This window comes from Larimichthys crocea, chromosome I (genome assembly GCF_000972845.2).
Source record: "Larimichthys crocea isolate SSNF chromosome I, L_crocea_2.0, whole genome shotgun sequence".
Lineage (NCBI taxonomy): Eukaryota > Metazoa > Chordata > Actinopteri > Sciaenidae > Larimichthys > Larimichthys crocea.
Window position 1 is genome coordinate 37,589,260 of NC_040011.1, and position 15,560 is coordinate 37,604,819.

Genomic DNA, 15,560 nt, shown 5'->3' on the forward strand with positions numbered 1-15,560 from the left:
TATCTGTGTGCAGTATGTACTTTATGTAGGGGCTATACAGTGTTGAAACCACAGGGATCAGGCAAGATCAAAAGGGTTAATTGACTGTTAAGCCTCTATGCTGTAGAGATCAAAGACTTTCAAGTCTTATGATCACAATCAGCATTTTCTATGTGAAAGCTGCTGTTAGATCCTCTCTGTCAAGGTCACCGCCGACACAACTTTGGATTTGTTAGGAGTCTGTATCTGTGTGGACTCAGATCAGAGTCATTCTTAGCATTTAAATCCTCAGTTTTCAAGCCTTGTGTAAATGGAAAGGTGATTTATGGGAAGAAATTTAAACATCCACAGGTTGGTGTTCATCATTTGCATTTTCTCTTTTCTTTTTTTTGACTTTTACCGCACACACCTGAAAGGAGAAAATTATATTAGCTCGAGCCAAAAGACCATTTTAGCATGTGTGTGGGAGAGTTATATTTATTCAGATGCTTCTGATCTCAGTTGAGAGCCACATATCTAAGCGAACAGATCTACTACTGTTCACACTTTGACATCTGTTTTCAAGCTGATAAAGACACATCCTGTTTCCTACATAGAGATGGACTGCACTGCTTACACTAACAAGCAAATGATTTACTTTACATGATTAGACTGTAATAAGAAACTGTATCCAACATTACATCTGTGTAGTGTCACTAAAAGGTAACATCCAGTACCTCAGCTACTCATGCATGCCAAAAAAAGTTGGCAGAAGCATAGATAAAATTAACATGCCATTTGTAAGTGATGAATAGCTCACCACTCTTTTCTTTATATTATGTGACGTTCAATAAACCTCAGTGAAGTTAGAGAATATATGTATATGCCTTTTTTAATTACTTTAATTTGATAAGGGACAGGACATAAAAACTCAATGTTGATCATCAGATAGAGCTTCCACTGGGCCACAAAACTACATGTCTTAATTAGTTTTTTTATAATAATCTATAAAAGGTTTTGTTCCCCAGCAACAACAATAATGTACACTATGTCAGCATTTAATATCACTCCATAATTACAAATGTTTTACACTGTAATTTCCCAAACTGGATTCATTAGGTATATCATCATTTTGAAATAATTTGAGTATCAATACTGATATGCCATTTTAATAATTTTCCTTTCTTATTACCTAGTAAAAAATATTAAAGCACCCTGTGATTATTAAAAAGCCCACAGTGTAATTTATTTTAATGTGCCTCCTTAACACCAAGCTGTTATCTCATTACTCCTTCCTTAATCTTGTCTGCCATTGTACCTGCATATTTGTCCCAATACATATTTTTGATGCAACATAGTTACTGGACTGTATTCTCCATAATCCAGTCTGTATGAGTCCCTTCCTGTGAAAATATTGTCTCCATCATCACATCCCAGCTGTGAGCTCCTGAGTGAAAGTCCCTGGAGTGTTTAGTTCCCAAATTATAGGATGCCATCTCCTTCATCTTGTCCCAGATGTTGAAGGTCAGACTTTCCAGGTGTTTGGCCACATCTGTCAGAGCTCCTCAGAGTGACTGTGGATGCAGGGATCACTGCTGCCTTGTGCAGAAATGAGATGTCTTCAGCTCTTCTGCTGTGGCTCTGACTTTGTCTGACAGAGCGGATATCCAACTTCTTAGAGCATTCATCATATGACTCTTCTGTTCCTCTTCCTCCCTCTAGGCAGTCAATCTGACCTTCCTCATCTAGAAACTGTTGAAGCTTCTTAAACTGCTTCTTAATCTGCCACTCTGTGTGTCAGGCCTGGACCCTAACATGTTCCACAGTTCGATCGAACTTCAGTTCAACTTTCTGAACAAGCTCCAGTTAGCCCTGTAAGAGCAAACTCTGCAAAGTATCCTCTCTGTGATCCTGTGCTGCTTTTTCAATGGGTCTGAATCTGTAGCCTCTGTGTATTTTCGATTCTCTGCAGATGTGAAACACTGGCTGCTGGAGGTCCAGACAGAAGAGTTTAAGTTTGTCAGAGTGAAGGCTCAGATTGAAAACTGCACAGGTCCTCTGAAGTTCAGTCCTGTAAAAAGCCCTCACACAGATTCTTTAATGCCAAGTTTAAAGGCAGATCTTCCTTTGAAAATCTTCTCTCACAAAGTGGACACTCACATGTTTGTTTCTCCCTCTGCTGGCTCCTTGGGCAGTCTTCACAGAAGTCATGGCTACATGACAGGAGAACAAGACTCTCAAAGCATTTCACAGCAGACAGGGCAGCGGAGATTCTTTTCTGACAGAGAAGCCATTTTCTCTCCAAGTGAAGCAGAAAACAGCAGAACACAAAGCAAAGTACAGGCAGGCTCTGCTCCCCCCTTTAGTAATGCCACCGAAATGTATTTTCATTTTAACTTCCGTTGGTTTTGAAACTCACATTCGGTGTCAGCAGGTTGATTTGCTGTGCTCTTGTTCTCCGATGTTCTCTCGGCTGTACTCTCTCTCAGGATATTGCAGGTTTGGTGTGGAGGGGAATCTTTTTATTGCCTGTAGTGAAGAAGAACACTTTAAACTGAAGAACACTTTCTAGTATGCTGCAAAGGCTTGTTTTTGTTTGTGTTTTAATCTATCTATAATACTACTATAATAACATAATAATTAGCTGTGGAGGCTGTTTGATTGCCAGGCTTCCACTTTGGCATGTGCAAAGAAAAATAAAGAAACCTTTTGCTGGCTGACATGCTAATGCATCTTTATGTCCTGTGGATTTTTATTAAATCAGCCCAGTTTGGCAAACACAATATACTCAGTTAAATTGGTGGAAGCTGTGTTCTTTTTTTATTGTCCAATTATGTGTTTTCTTTCTTTCGTGTTGTGTCCTTAACTTGCTGTTATTCATGGCTTAGTACAGCTCAGTTGGGGAACTAAGATACAGATCACTTACAGACATGTGCGCGTTGACAGACATCATGGATGTCGAGGTTGATATGCCTGCTTCTCTCACTGGAGTCTGGCGTTAGAGTAAGACAGTTGGACGTTGCCGTCACAGTGACAGACTCTGCTGCTCTTAGAAGGAGTCTTGGAGTGTTGTTTGGATGAGACAGTTCATGGACATCTTCAGGGCCAGCCTTTCTGCTAGTCTGCCTGCTTGGAAGTGTAAGCCTCTGACATGAGCCAGTTGGTCAAGGAGGCGTTCCTGGACTACAGCAATGTTATAAAGTGGGAGGACAAGTTTTGGCTTTTCCTGACTGGCCTGGACCTGGTTTATGCCACTGATTTCATTATCCCAGAGGGGTGCAAGAAATGCCAGTGTGTTTTTGCAGAGAAACTATGTGAGTATATATGCAGGCAGCCATCTGACTCTTCAGTCTGTGTCAGTTACCACTGGCCTTCAGGGGGGCTGTTGACAAGCTGTTGTGTTTGTGCTTTCCTGTATTTTGGAGTCTCGGATCTTTGGCTGGGTTTGTGACGTCCTGGAATCAGCCTTCAGCGCTGCCAGGCTCAACTCTACTGAGGCTAACAGAAACTGTATCATGACAAAGATGTTTGTCAACTTTTGCTTGTCCACTTACCTGCTTACTACTTACTGCCAATATTATGCTTACTACTGTACTGCATCACCTGCTTTGTGCTTCATTACTGTCAGATCCAAATAGCACCTACTCCTAAAATCAATCAAATCAGCTGTCCCTATTCAATCTGCGAGTAATTTAATTAAACTTGTTTGTTGTCATGTTAAAGTCATGTCTACAGCCAGTGTCTGTAACTGGCTAAAGACCATTTAGAAGAACCTCAAGTCCATAACACCACTGTACGGTTATATTCAACTAGTTAAATTTCCATTCATATTATATAATGGATTTAATGTAAAAACATTAAACTATGAACTAATATCCAGTATTAAAGTAAAAATAAATTGAGATTATTGATTGTTTGTCTCAACTGTTAAGTGTACCTTGTTGTTCCAGATCCTGAGTCTTGCTACCTTTGCACCAGTTAAGAGAACTATTTAGTCTAAAAGCTAAATGTCTGTGGCAGGATTTTCTAGTTTCTCTTCCAACTGGAACAACAGCGTAGCATTAGCTGTAGATGCTGCACATTTGTGTGTGTATGAGCAGGTTGTGTGTGTGTGTGTATGAATTTAGGTACCAGTGCATTTGTAATCCAGAGGTCTGCCAGAAGTGCAGGAAAGAGACAGAATTACCATCTGTTAGTCCTCTGCCAACATCCAGTGCAGTACTAACCGTCTTCCTCATGCATAATTACCCACACACATACTCCAAGAGGCTGATTCTTCTTCATAAGATTGCCTCAATCGTTGCCTCGGCTCACTCTTAAAGCCTGATTTAGCAGCAGATTACAGAGTTGGATTAACACAGCCGTACGCCAGGAATTGCTATCAAAAGCGGACCCCAGGTCAGTGCAGGCCAGTTTCCCCTGAAGGATCACGTCTGGATTCAGCAAGGCTACACTAAATTGCTGTGGGATGAATTACAATGGACACATTGTGAATACATTTTAAACTAATGAGTTCTTTCAGATGCATGATGTCCTTTTCATGTTTTGTGTCATTTCCATTTCAGTGTTTTTGGTTATGCACTCACATCTTTTGAGAATCTGTCGATTAGAAAGAAAGCACAGACAGAAAGTTGATGTGAAGTGGAGTTATAATTGACTGTCCAGTCACATAATGCTGCAAGCATAGTTGTTTACTGGCTTGGCACTGCTTGCAACGAGTATGTACGTCTGTCTAGATTTTTTAGGGCGCAGAGACGCTGTGAGATTGTTGATAGCCCTTTCTGTCAGGTTGACAAGGGTAGCCGCTGTTTCTCTCCGCTGTTTCTACATGAATCCTGAATTCAAGCTGAAAACAGGGACTCGCCTTATTTAATACCAGACGCAGAGAAGGTGAAGAAGGGATTCTGCTGAAGCCAAAGACATAACTAGGAGGATGCAAAGATAAGGAAAGACTCATCTCAGAAAGAAATGAAGAAAACAAACCAAAAAAAAAAAAAGATGAAGAGGTTGTTTAGTATTCTCCTCTTGTTCTTTGTAAATGTCGCCGCTTTTTTTTTTTTATCAGATGGGAAAATGTCTTAATGCCTGCATTTCTCTCTCCCTCTTTCCCTCTCTCTGCTTATTACTCTGTCAGTTTCAAAAGCCTTTCTCTCTATCTCCAGATCTCCATTCTTCTCCATTTTATCCCTTTCTGCCTCCCTCTTTAATTCTTCAGGCAGTCAAAGCGGAGCAGACAGGCATGCTCAGAGAACAAAACAGAGCACACTGTCAGTGAAAGTGAGCCTCAACATTTCACCTCTTGTCTTTCTAAATTTCTCTCCCTGGTTCTCGTTCTAATCAAATGACTCTCCTCTCCTCTCCTCTCCTCTCCTCTCCTCTCCTCAGGATCCTCTGCTGCAGTGTTGAAGTGTGATATATGATCCCCCTGGGCATTCAGGGAGGCAGGTAGCCTGTTAAGGTTGTAGGTTCTCTTGGCCGTTGATATACTGATAGCCCAAGGAGATCTGCTGGTATTTGGGTGTTGCTCTCTTCTGTTTGGCTGTGTGTGCATTTAAGCGGTGTGTGCATTTGTGCACATAGCAGGGTAGAAAGTTTTCAGCCATCAATTTAAAACATGCTCATTAGCACACTAAGGACTTATAAGAATGCGCCTGTACAAAGTAAATATGCCACTCGCGGTACATCTCTTTTTGTGTGTCACACACACAGACATGCGTATGGGTATGGATGACTCATTAACTCAACCATTGCCATGCATCCCCTATTAAATTGATACCGATAGATGGAGCAGGAGGAAAAACAACCTTTCTTATACTCTCCCTCCCCCGCTCCCCCACACACCTCTCTCTCTCTCTCTCTCTCTCTCTCTCTCTCTCTCTCTCTCTCTCTCTCTCTCTTTTTCTCTCTTACTGCCTCAGCATCTTGGAGTCACCGGCAGCATTAACAGTGAGGGAAGAGACTCTGTTTTCATACACAGCACAGAGTGGATCCACACAGTACTGATGCGCAAACACCCAGAAAGGCTCACATACTCATTCACACACATGCACAGGGAGAACACGGGAGGTGGACGGAGACTCCAGCTGTAGCATGTCCACTGGCTGCAGTCAGACATGTAGGAGGAGGAGGTGCTGTGATCGCCGTTCCATGTCCGCTTCAGTCCTCTAAGCACCTCCCATCCCCCCCTGAACGCTCACTCCCTGGCTCTGCAGTTGCTGAGGGGCTGGCTGGAATGACCCAGGAGAGCGGGAGACACAAGGAGATGTGCTAGACGGGGCTGCTTGCCGGGAGGACTCTCTGATCCTTGATCCCGCCTCTTCTTCAGGCTGACAGATACGAGGCAGACCTCTGATCTGCCCCACAGATGCATGCCCATATAGGAGGGCATGGCTGTGTAAAGGGTCTTCATCAAGCACGGTCACAGAGAGGAGAACCACCACAGAGACACGCAGGTAAGAGGAACCACAGCTGGGGCTGCTCTGCTGGATTTCTGTATTAATCTTCACACATGTGATGGAATTAGCTATATATATATATATATATATATATACTAACTTCTTTGATATTCATCTGTGTCATCTGTTGGTTTGATTATTAATTGGAGGTTTTGCTGTGTGTGTCTTTCCTGCTGTGCTGCTGTGCTGCATGGTCATTGATTAAAAGCGAGATGTGTCTATGGATGAGCACTGTGGCAGCATGATAATGGAATATGTCTCCTGGAGGACATGGTCCGATATCCATCAGACGTCTGGGAAATGTCACTGCTGAAGATACAACAGGGAGGTAGCAGGACAGAGGAAAAAAGAGAGACAGACAGACAGACAGACAGACAGACAGACAGAGATTGAAAGTCTGTGGCATTTCATATGATATATGTGAGTGCCATATCCTGTGGGCTTCTGCTCTTTTTTGGGGGTGACCATTTGGCTTTGCTTTGGCTCCTCAGTACTTCATTTGCAATTCATATATTCATCCCACACGCCACATTTGGCCAGTTTTTCAATTAAATTCCAAAGGCTGTATTTCACGGTTTGTCGGGATGGCTGAAATGCCACAGAAGTGTTTGAAGAATGCTTACTGTAGCTGGAGAGCAAGAAGAGAGCCCATGGGTGTGAGTGTGGTGTTACACCAAGCCAAGCAGGGTGGAAGTTGTGGTGGAAGCCTGGGGGCATAGAAAGGAAACTGTGATTTGCTGCATAATTAGACTGAACAGTTGCACACTGAGAAAACACATGTTGGAGCTATGAGTGGTTAATACAGAGGATGTGATTGAAAATGAAAACTGACAATCAATCAGGATGTTGACAATCTTTTCTGTGGCTGCCCCAGCTGAAAATGGAAAAGGTCAGTTTGCCAACACAGGATTTCTACCCTCAAACCTCCATTAAGCCTCAGCACACAAGTCTAAAATGGTTATAGTGCTTTTCTTCTTCTTTTGTGGATGTCAATTACAAACTGGGGGGCGGAGGGGAAGCAGAGGCAGCAGCCCCAGAGTGCATTCCACAGATTGGCCCAAGGCGGATGTGCTTATTCAGAGGTGCCTGTGGCTGAGAGAGATGAGCTGTCCGGTGCCGTTGCATGGAGCATACATCACTGATCGCAAGGCCGTGGACTCAGGAGGAATCAACAGAAGGAAGGCCATTACTTAGATGACCAGGCTTCTCTGATCTGATCATGTGGCTGAGCAAGTTACAAAGACAGTGGACAGCAGCAAATAGGAGGAATGAGACAGGTAGATCACTGAGGCAGGCTGGCAGTCATATGAGGAGAGAGCACTCTCTTCAATGCCATGATTGATCTAGAGGCTGTACATTCAGCATATGCCATAAAATATCGATATTTTCCATTATACAGTGTGTTTCAGAGTGGATGTTGGCTGATTTAAAGGTTGATTTTTAAAGCCTGCAACATCTATAGATGCCACTCAACCTGACACTGGTTAGGCTGGCGTTTGATGGAGTGGATGTTTGAGGTTGATTGGGGGCTCTTTTGCAGAAAATTCATGTGTAGGTTGATTATGGGAGTATTATAGCAGGAGATATGTACATATATACACGCAGCCATCACTGGACTAGAAGTTAACAGACAACTTTTACTCCAAAAATGACATTTAATTGTTCATATTCGCACTTTTCTAGATGTGTAAAATATAATCAAAAGCACGTTACAGCCCTGAAATCATTGCTGTGATCTCGCTGTTCGTTGTACTCTCACACACAGCCGCTATTTTATCTTCTCTGTCAACTTCTGCTTAGTCATTAGAGAGAGAGAGAGCAGAATAGCCCCAAGGTTATAAAACAAATTAATAGAACTTGTGGTGCAGCTTTTACCCAAGTGCAAAAACAGGCACAAACCTCTCATAATATGGCTCATTGAGTTGTCCTGAATAACAGGACTACCATAGCGATACCGGGTCTGGACATGCTTTCAAAAAAGACAAAAAACAATCAGTATCAAAGTAGCAAGGTCTGATTCACATGTAAGAAAAAGCAGTTGGCACAGACTGGCAGCTCTGCAGAGGGTTATAAAAGCACATTATAAAAACAGACTTGGCACTCAATAAAACGTACAGATTACACCAATTACAAAGGAGGGCATTTAAATGAGGGTAAACAACATGCATTATTTGAGTCACACAAACGTTTTAAACTGATAGTTAAGCACAAGTGAATAGCTCTGTTGCAAGACACATGAACACTGAGATACGCAAGGATGCACAGACTCACACCAACTGTTTTCCCCTGCTGGAGTTGATTTTAAATCGAATACACTGATCTCTATCTTCAGTCTTGTTGAGCTAAATGATTGCCGTCCAGCTATTAAAGCTCTGTGCAATCTAAAAACATACATGATGTAAGAGTCAAATTAAAGAACGAAGCTTTCTTAAAAATGACCTCCTGACTCTCATGAAAAGACCAAAACTACCAATTAATTGATCCTGCAAACGAGAAATACCTGTGCAACCACATGCTTAAGCAGCTTTACCATTGAACTTCATTGTTGAGTTTAGGAGACACCTTAACTGGAATTATAGTTTATTCCCTTCAGCAGTGTAAAATAACGTCTGCCCAGTAGAGAACTGTGCAGCCGCAGAGTCATGTTAGGATAAACTACACAGGCTTTTTCAGTGAACGCAATCTTTCTTCTTGTGTTTTTGATGGAGTTCAGTGGCATGCAGCCACAGGCTATGGTTACACAGCCAGTACTTGTTAGAAGAACTTACTTTACTCGTTATTATAAAAATAACTTGATTATTGGGTTTGGTCTATTCGGGATGTTTAGTGATGATACTAAACAGATAAAATAACACCAGAGTTATCCATTATTTGTAATGTTAAGCTAGAGATGGGGAATATTAGAATATCTACAATGAGATCATGTTCATTTATCAACCAAACAAGATTTTTGTAAACTTTTTATATCTTTGGTTGTACCGCAAAACTCTTTTTCTTCATGGTAGTGGAATGTCAGTGTAAAGTGATCTGAAGTTAAATGTCATCACAGAAACCCTTGAAATACTTTTGGACTCCATCACTCTTTCATGTCAGGTGAAACTATTTCTTGATGGTCACCATGTTGCTGGTGGTTACAGAGAGGATCATTTAACTCTGACAGCCTAAGACTAAATCCAACACTGATCCAACTATTATGTTAGTTCCCATGGCAACCTATAATTTCTAGATAGATAGATAGATAGATAGATAGATAGATAGATAGATAGACACTTAATCTGTTTATATAAATCTAATTGTATCAGGTTGTTTTTTGTAAAGTGCCTAAGGGAATCTGCAGCGATCAATAACGTATCCCATTACAGTAAGTAGCTATTTTGTGATACATAAATAGACTTTATAGGAGAAACAGAACTATACGTATTATTATTACTATTATAACTATTATTATTTTGATTTAGATAAATTTAGCAAGACTGCACTCACCACGAGTAGTGAACAGAGTAGCCATTTAGAAAACTGTAGAATAAATCTCTCTTTCTCTCTCGCTTGCTTGCTCGCTCACTCTTGTGGTCACCCCTGACAACCAGCGGTTTCTGCTGCTGTATCTGAGGGCCAATCTGGCCTCAGATGCACACAAGATAAAAAAGACAAAACAAAAAAACAAGCTCACTAATAAACTGGCAGTGTTACTGAGGCGATAAATATCTGAGTAACAACATGCATATTAATTGGTCTTTTGTGCCAGCACATTTCTGAGAATCACGCTAGTGCTCCGCAGCAGAGCAGTGCAGTGTGAAGTCATTTCTTAACTTGGCCAGGATCCCAAACTATCAACTGGGGAAAAAAAGACAAAAACACTTGTAGCAAATGCAAAAAATAAAACCGCACTGGTTTGTACACTGTAAAAATACAACAATCAAAATGACTGAACCAACAGCGAAACAAAAAAAAATCATATTTAATCTATTAAAGTTAAATCTATATTGAAATTAGTGTTAAGAAACTATCAATTAATCAGTCAAGATCCTGTAGAAAAGTCCAACAACTTGCCATAAAAATTTAAACGTACACACATTCATGTCTTCCAGGAAAAAGTGTAATAACTAAATCACCTGGCTTTTTATTTATTGCCACCATGAGGTAAAAATGGTTTCTCACCAAATACCTACAGACTATAGTGACACTCCCATCAGCCTCCAGCCATATTTTGCATTTATTGCCAATGTTAGCATTGGTAACATGCTAAACTAGGATAATGAACATGGTAAACATTTCAAACATTACTGACTACAGTACGTTAGCGCTATCATTGTAAACATACTGGCATGAGAATTTATTTCCAAACAACCTCCCAGAGCCACGAGCATGACTGTGGCCTGCATTCAGACCAAATACAGCTCTGTATTAAAACAACACCAGGGGGTGTTTTAGTAGAGGTGAGTGGATTCAGGAACTGGTGAGAAATAAAATATGATCCAGGAAGTCCAGTTTTGAATAACAGATCCATGAATGTAAATTTATGTCTTATAAGACACCAAAACCCTGCAGGCTAGTTTCTAATATTCTGAAAGAAGATTTTCCAGCTCTGGGAAGTTATCACGCTGGCAATCATTCCATTATTTGCAAGGTAAACAGCAGAAATATGGCACTGATGTTACAAAGTAATTGACCAATATGTGTTTGCCATATGGCACCGCATTATGATCCAGCAAAATTGAGCCAGGTTCAACTTTTCTTTTTTCTTTTTTTTTCAAAGCTTTCTGTGCTGGTAACTGCCCTGCTTTGCCAGTGAAATGAACAAAGGCCTATAGTTTAACTCAACACAGCCTTAATCTTGTTCTTAATCATGTACGTTTACCCATATTCATTGTGAGATGTACATATCATTTCACTTCAGGGTGATCACAGAGAGAGAGAGTAATAGTTGAATAAATTAACACAAACACCCATAAAACTAAATCTCTTTCCAACTTTAAAAGCTCTCAGGTCATAAATGGAGGCTTCATGTCCACAGTCATACTGTGGCTGAAAATTGCTCGGGGTCATGCATCCCTTGGGAGATATGTGAAGTTATTGGGGAGAAGGATTTGCATTCTCTCTCACTCACACATAATTACAATGTTGCACATTTGCACATAAATATGTATGCTTTACACACAAACTCACACATGCACAAAGAAAAAGCACAATCATTACTCCATGTTGATGACTTTTTTTTTTTGTTTCACAGGGTACAAACATAGCCAAGAGCTATGAAGCTAATTACATTATTAACTGTGGTTTTATGTTCCCTTCTCTGTCACAGCAGAGCTTCAAAGGCTGCGTTAAAATATCCACAACGTTGAATGGTTGGGCATCACAAAACTCCCATCTAGTCCAGTGTATGTCTTTCTGCAGCCTCATAGAAAACAGATGACTGCAGTGTTTTCTGTCCAGCCGGCACCCAAACACACACTTTTTATTTGTCAACAGCAAAAACACAAAGGATTTTAAATGTGCTATAGATTTGTGTGCCGTAACAAAAACTCCATTTTGCAGGTGAGGACAGTTTTAGAAAAATAGCCAGGGGGAGAAGATGTACAGAGCAGGAGAAGAGGTGGGCAGAGATGGTGCTACTGCAGGAGAAATGAGGAGATCGACGAGGTAGACTAAAACTGAAGAGCAATTCTCTGTCGTAGTCGACACTCCATGTCCACGCGTGTGGAAATCCAGAATGAACTAAATCTTTCAGGAAAGTAGGCCTTTCACCAAAGGAATGTGGAACGTATTTGAAAACTGTTATATTTACTTAATATTTCAAAAGGATTTAATGGATTTCTCTTTCTGCCTCTCTCTCTCTCACTTCACTCTCCACCACTCAGATCCCCAACCTCTCTCCTTCTCTGGTCCTGTTGGGTTTCTTCTATGTAGATAAAATAGCTCATGGACATGGCACAAGAATATTATTCTGAGCACTTTTTAAGTATTAACAGAGCTAGTCAACACAAGTCAGGTTTTGTCTATATTGGTGTTGTCATGTTAGAAGTGTTGTTGGTGGGTTTTTGTTTATTTGAGAGTACTGTCCATGATCTTGGACTCATGAAATCCACTGAACACATTTATAAATCATCCTTAGTTCATGAAAAGTTTACATTTTGGAGGTCTTTGTCCAAAAACAACAGCAACAAGCAGGATTTTATCTAAGCCTTAAGATAAACCACAAAAACTGTCATTTTTATCACTTCTGTCTTTGCTACCATCATCATCTTTCCCATGTCCATTACACACCCAGAATAATTTGGATAGAGAAATGAACCATCTGTCTTCAAATAATATGCTGAAAATGAAAGAGTCTGATCAAGATATATAAAAAAAAAGCAATATAAGTCTGAGTCTGATGCAAGTCAGAGAAAGAGAGACAAGAAAAGGGATGCACATCGCCATGTGGAGTTGAAGATGATTGATGATCTTTATTTTTTTCCCTGCAGAGGAGAAAACAATCTACTGGAAGTGCGAGAAAGTAGATTTTGACAGCACATTTCAAGTATTTGGAGATGAAGTTTGAAAAATAGTATGCATGCATAAACAGATTTTCATTGTCATGGAACACACACACAACAACGATCCTGCCTCACCGTGCATGGCTCAAGATTTGGTAATATTTTAATTGTCTCTCAGGTGACTGCACTGAGGACACAATCACCAATAATAATCATCTGTGACTGTGGGACATTTGCTAACAAGCTGCCAGAAACTGAGTTGTGTTGTTTCACTCTTAAATTAGATTTAGTAGAAGCTCTTTCAGGCTCCTTTTAATCACAGACTATAGTGGTCTTTACTCAATTATTTTTAATATCTTATTATAGTTTACTTTTACTTTTACTTTTTTAAGTCTAGAACAAGTCACATTATTTTCTGTCTGGTTTTGTTGCCTGTAAGTCTTTAAGCTGTTCATAAGAGAGATCTGTGTTCAAAAGATCAAACAGATACAGTCTTTCTTACATAAATAGCAACAAGCAGGAAGAAGAGCAGAGGAGTTTCACAGCTGAATTTAGCCGTACAAGCCATTTTTTATGAACAAAATCGAAACATTTATGTACAGAAAAACCTATAATATTGTGTATAAACAGTACAACATCTAAATCTGTCATCCTGTGTTAGCATTTCATTGATTTTAGTGCAGAACAATTGAGAAAAGTGTCACACTTTATGTTATTCTCTCTTAACTATAGGCCCCTTTACACTAATAACAAACAAATTGTGGTGTCACAAAATGGAGGGTAGGCTACAGTAACTATGTACTGTAGACGTGTAAACAGAGGACCTGCAATCCTTACAGTTTCCGCTTCACTGTAGAAATTATTGGAGTCATATATTCTACACAGCAATGCACTCTTTCCATCTTGATTACCGTACAGATTTCTGGCAATCAGTCGAGTCAAGAAGAAGAAGAAGAGAAAAAAACCCCATACCATTCTACATTCAGTGTTCAGGTGGGCTGCCCACAGGGGAAAAATTAAAAAAATTAAAGGAGCAAAATTTATTTTCTAAACAGCTTTAAAGGAAGTTAGCTGATGATTTTGCATTTTATTGCTGCACATGATAAATTGGAGCTTAAGTGTACTGTATTACTGTTCCAAGTATGAGTATTATTCAACAACCCCGCAGCCAGGTAAAACACATTTCGTGTTTTACCATGAATTGTTTTCACTAATAAGCGTTTTTGTCTCTAGTAGCTGTTTTAAACAGATTCAGTATGTTGGACTTAAACAACAACACCGCTATGTTCGAATTATATACAGACAATGGACTAGTCTTTCTCTGTTCTAATTGTAATGGACTGATGAACCGCATCACGTGGTGCATAAACAAACATACACTATAACATACAGTTAGATGGATTGTATGGGATTGTTGGATTTACTAACAGGTGGGTGATTTGGAAGAAAAACACTGCATACGTGTTGGGTAATATTGATGAAGATTACATGTTGCATGCAGTCAACATCCGTGGCTGGGAAATGAAGCCAATGTGGTAGTACTGCAGCCTGTCTTAAGCGGCCCCTTAAGACAGGCTGCAGAAGTGAGTCAATCACCATAATCACCTATATTAAAATGCGCAACTTCACAGCAGAAATAAACATGTTTACAGCCTGGTTCACGAAATGGTTTCGGTCTTTATAACTAATTTTCCTGTTCATGACAACTGTACTGAGGGTGATTTTTTTATTTATTTACCCATTCAAATGATATTAAGGCTGAAAGTTACACATAATTAACATTGTGACTATTTGACTGACAGGTAAGTGTTGTTACAGATGGCTTATTAGAGAACCCTGGTGTCATTCGGCCCCTCTCACGCCATTTTTTATACTATCATTGGTTAAAATGTTTCACTCAACTGTCCCCACTTTGACACTGACATTTTCATAAAATGTCATCAAAATAACTGCAACAAATTAGAACCACTGTGTTATTACTGTAATTACGTTCAGATTAAATCATTAAAACAGAATTCATTCAATACCTGGCTCATATTCTGTCTATATTTTTGCTACCCAGCGAAACAAATATACTAATTTAGTTCATATTTCAAATAATAGCCAGAATCATTGCAACATGTGCCTTGAGCATTTTTAGCCCATTACTGTCCAAATATGAATTTTTAATTTGAGAAAACTGCAAAAACAAAAAAGCTCTACTACTGACAGAGAATATTGTGGTCTCAAAAGAAAACAGCTAATGAGGAGGAAAATTGAGTCGATCTCTCCTGACACATGTGATTTGCTGAAGTAAATAAGTCTGAGGATTCATCTCAATCTTTTGTTATTGTCTTTCTGTGGAGATTTGGGAAGGATGTGATGTTCTTTGATGTGTATGCTGCTCCCTCTCCGAAGCAGTGCAAACCAGATAAGAAAAAAACCTTTTCTTATCATACTGGGCTGCACTTCAAAGGTGTAAGAGGAATGAAACACTTTGACATATTGTCAGTTTTTATAAATGTGTGTGTGTCACACTGCCATTTTGTCCACAGAGGGTGGTAAATCCAGTTATTGCCTATTGAGCTCCGGTTCTGGCATGATACCCGCTTCACTCCCTGTCACTATTCACCCACACACGAGGCCTGAAACCTTCTTCTTTCATGTCAAAACGCCTGTGGTACAAGCA

At 40.0% G+C, this 15,560-nt stretch overlaps 1 protein-coding gene and 2 long non-coding RNA genes across 5 annotated transcripts in view; 1 reads left to right on the forward strand and 2 right to left on the reverse strand.

Annotated features, from left to right (window-relative positions):
* Positions 1–440: 440 nt before the first annotated feature.
* On the reverse strand, positions 441–3,855 carry LOC113746303 (uncharacterized). The gene is made up of 3 exons (XR_003462736.1): positions 2,378–3,855; positions 2,119–2,171; positions 441–1,947 (listed from the first exon to the last, which is right to left on the reverse strand). It is a non-coding gene; the product is annotated as an uncharacterized LOC113746303 (long non-coding RNA).
* A 1,999-nt stretch (positions 3,856–5,854) lies between these two features.
* The window catches only part of frmpd3 (FERM and PDZ domain containing 3), a 79,278-nt gene continuing 69,572 nt past the window's right edge, over positions 5,855–15,560 (forward strand). For all 3 annotated transcript variants that reach the window (XM_019272540.2, XM_019272543.2, XM_019272541.2), the window contains exon 1: positions 5,855–6,410. The gene's annotated coding sequence lies outside the window, so the exon portion shown is untranslated. The remainder of the gene's footprint in view (positions 6,411–15,560) is intronic.
* Positions 6,545–15,560, reverse strand: part of LOC109141599 (uncharacterized) — an 81,068-nt gene continuing 72,052 nt past the window's right edge. Inside the window, exons 6-7 of the long non-coding RNA XR_003462735.1 lie at positions 7,037–7,120; positions 6,545–6,722 (exon numbers count right to left, since the gene is read on the reverse strand). This is a non-coding gene — a long non-coding RNA (uncharacterized LOC109141599). The remainder of the gene's footprint in view (positions 6,723–7,036; positions 7,121–15,560) is intronic.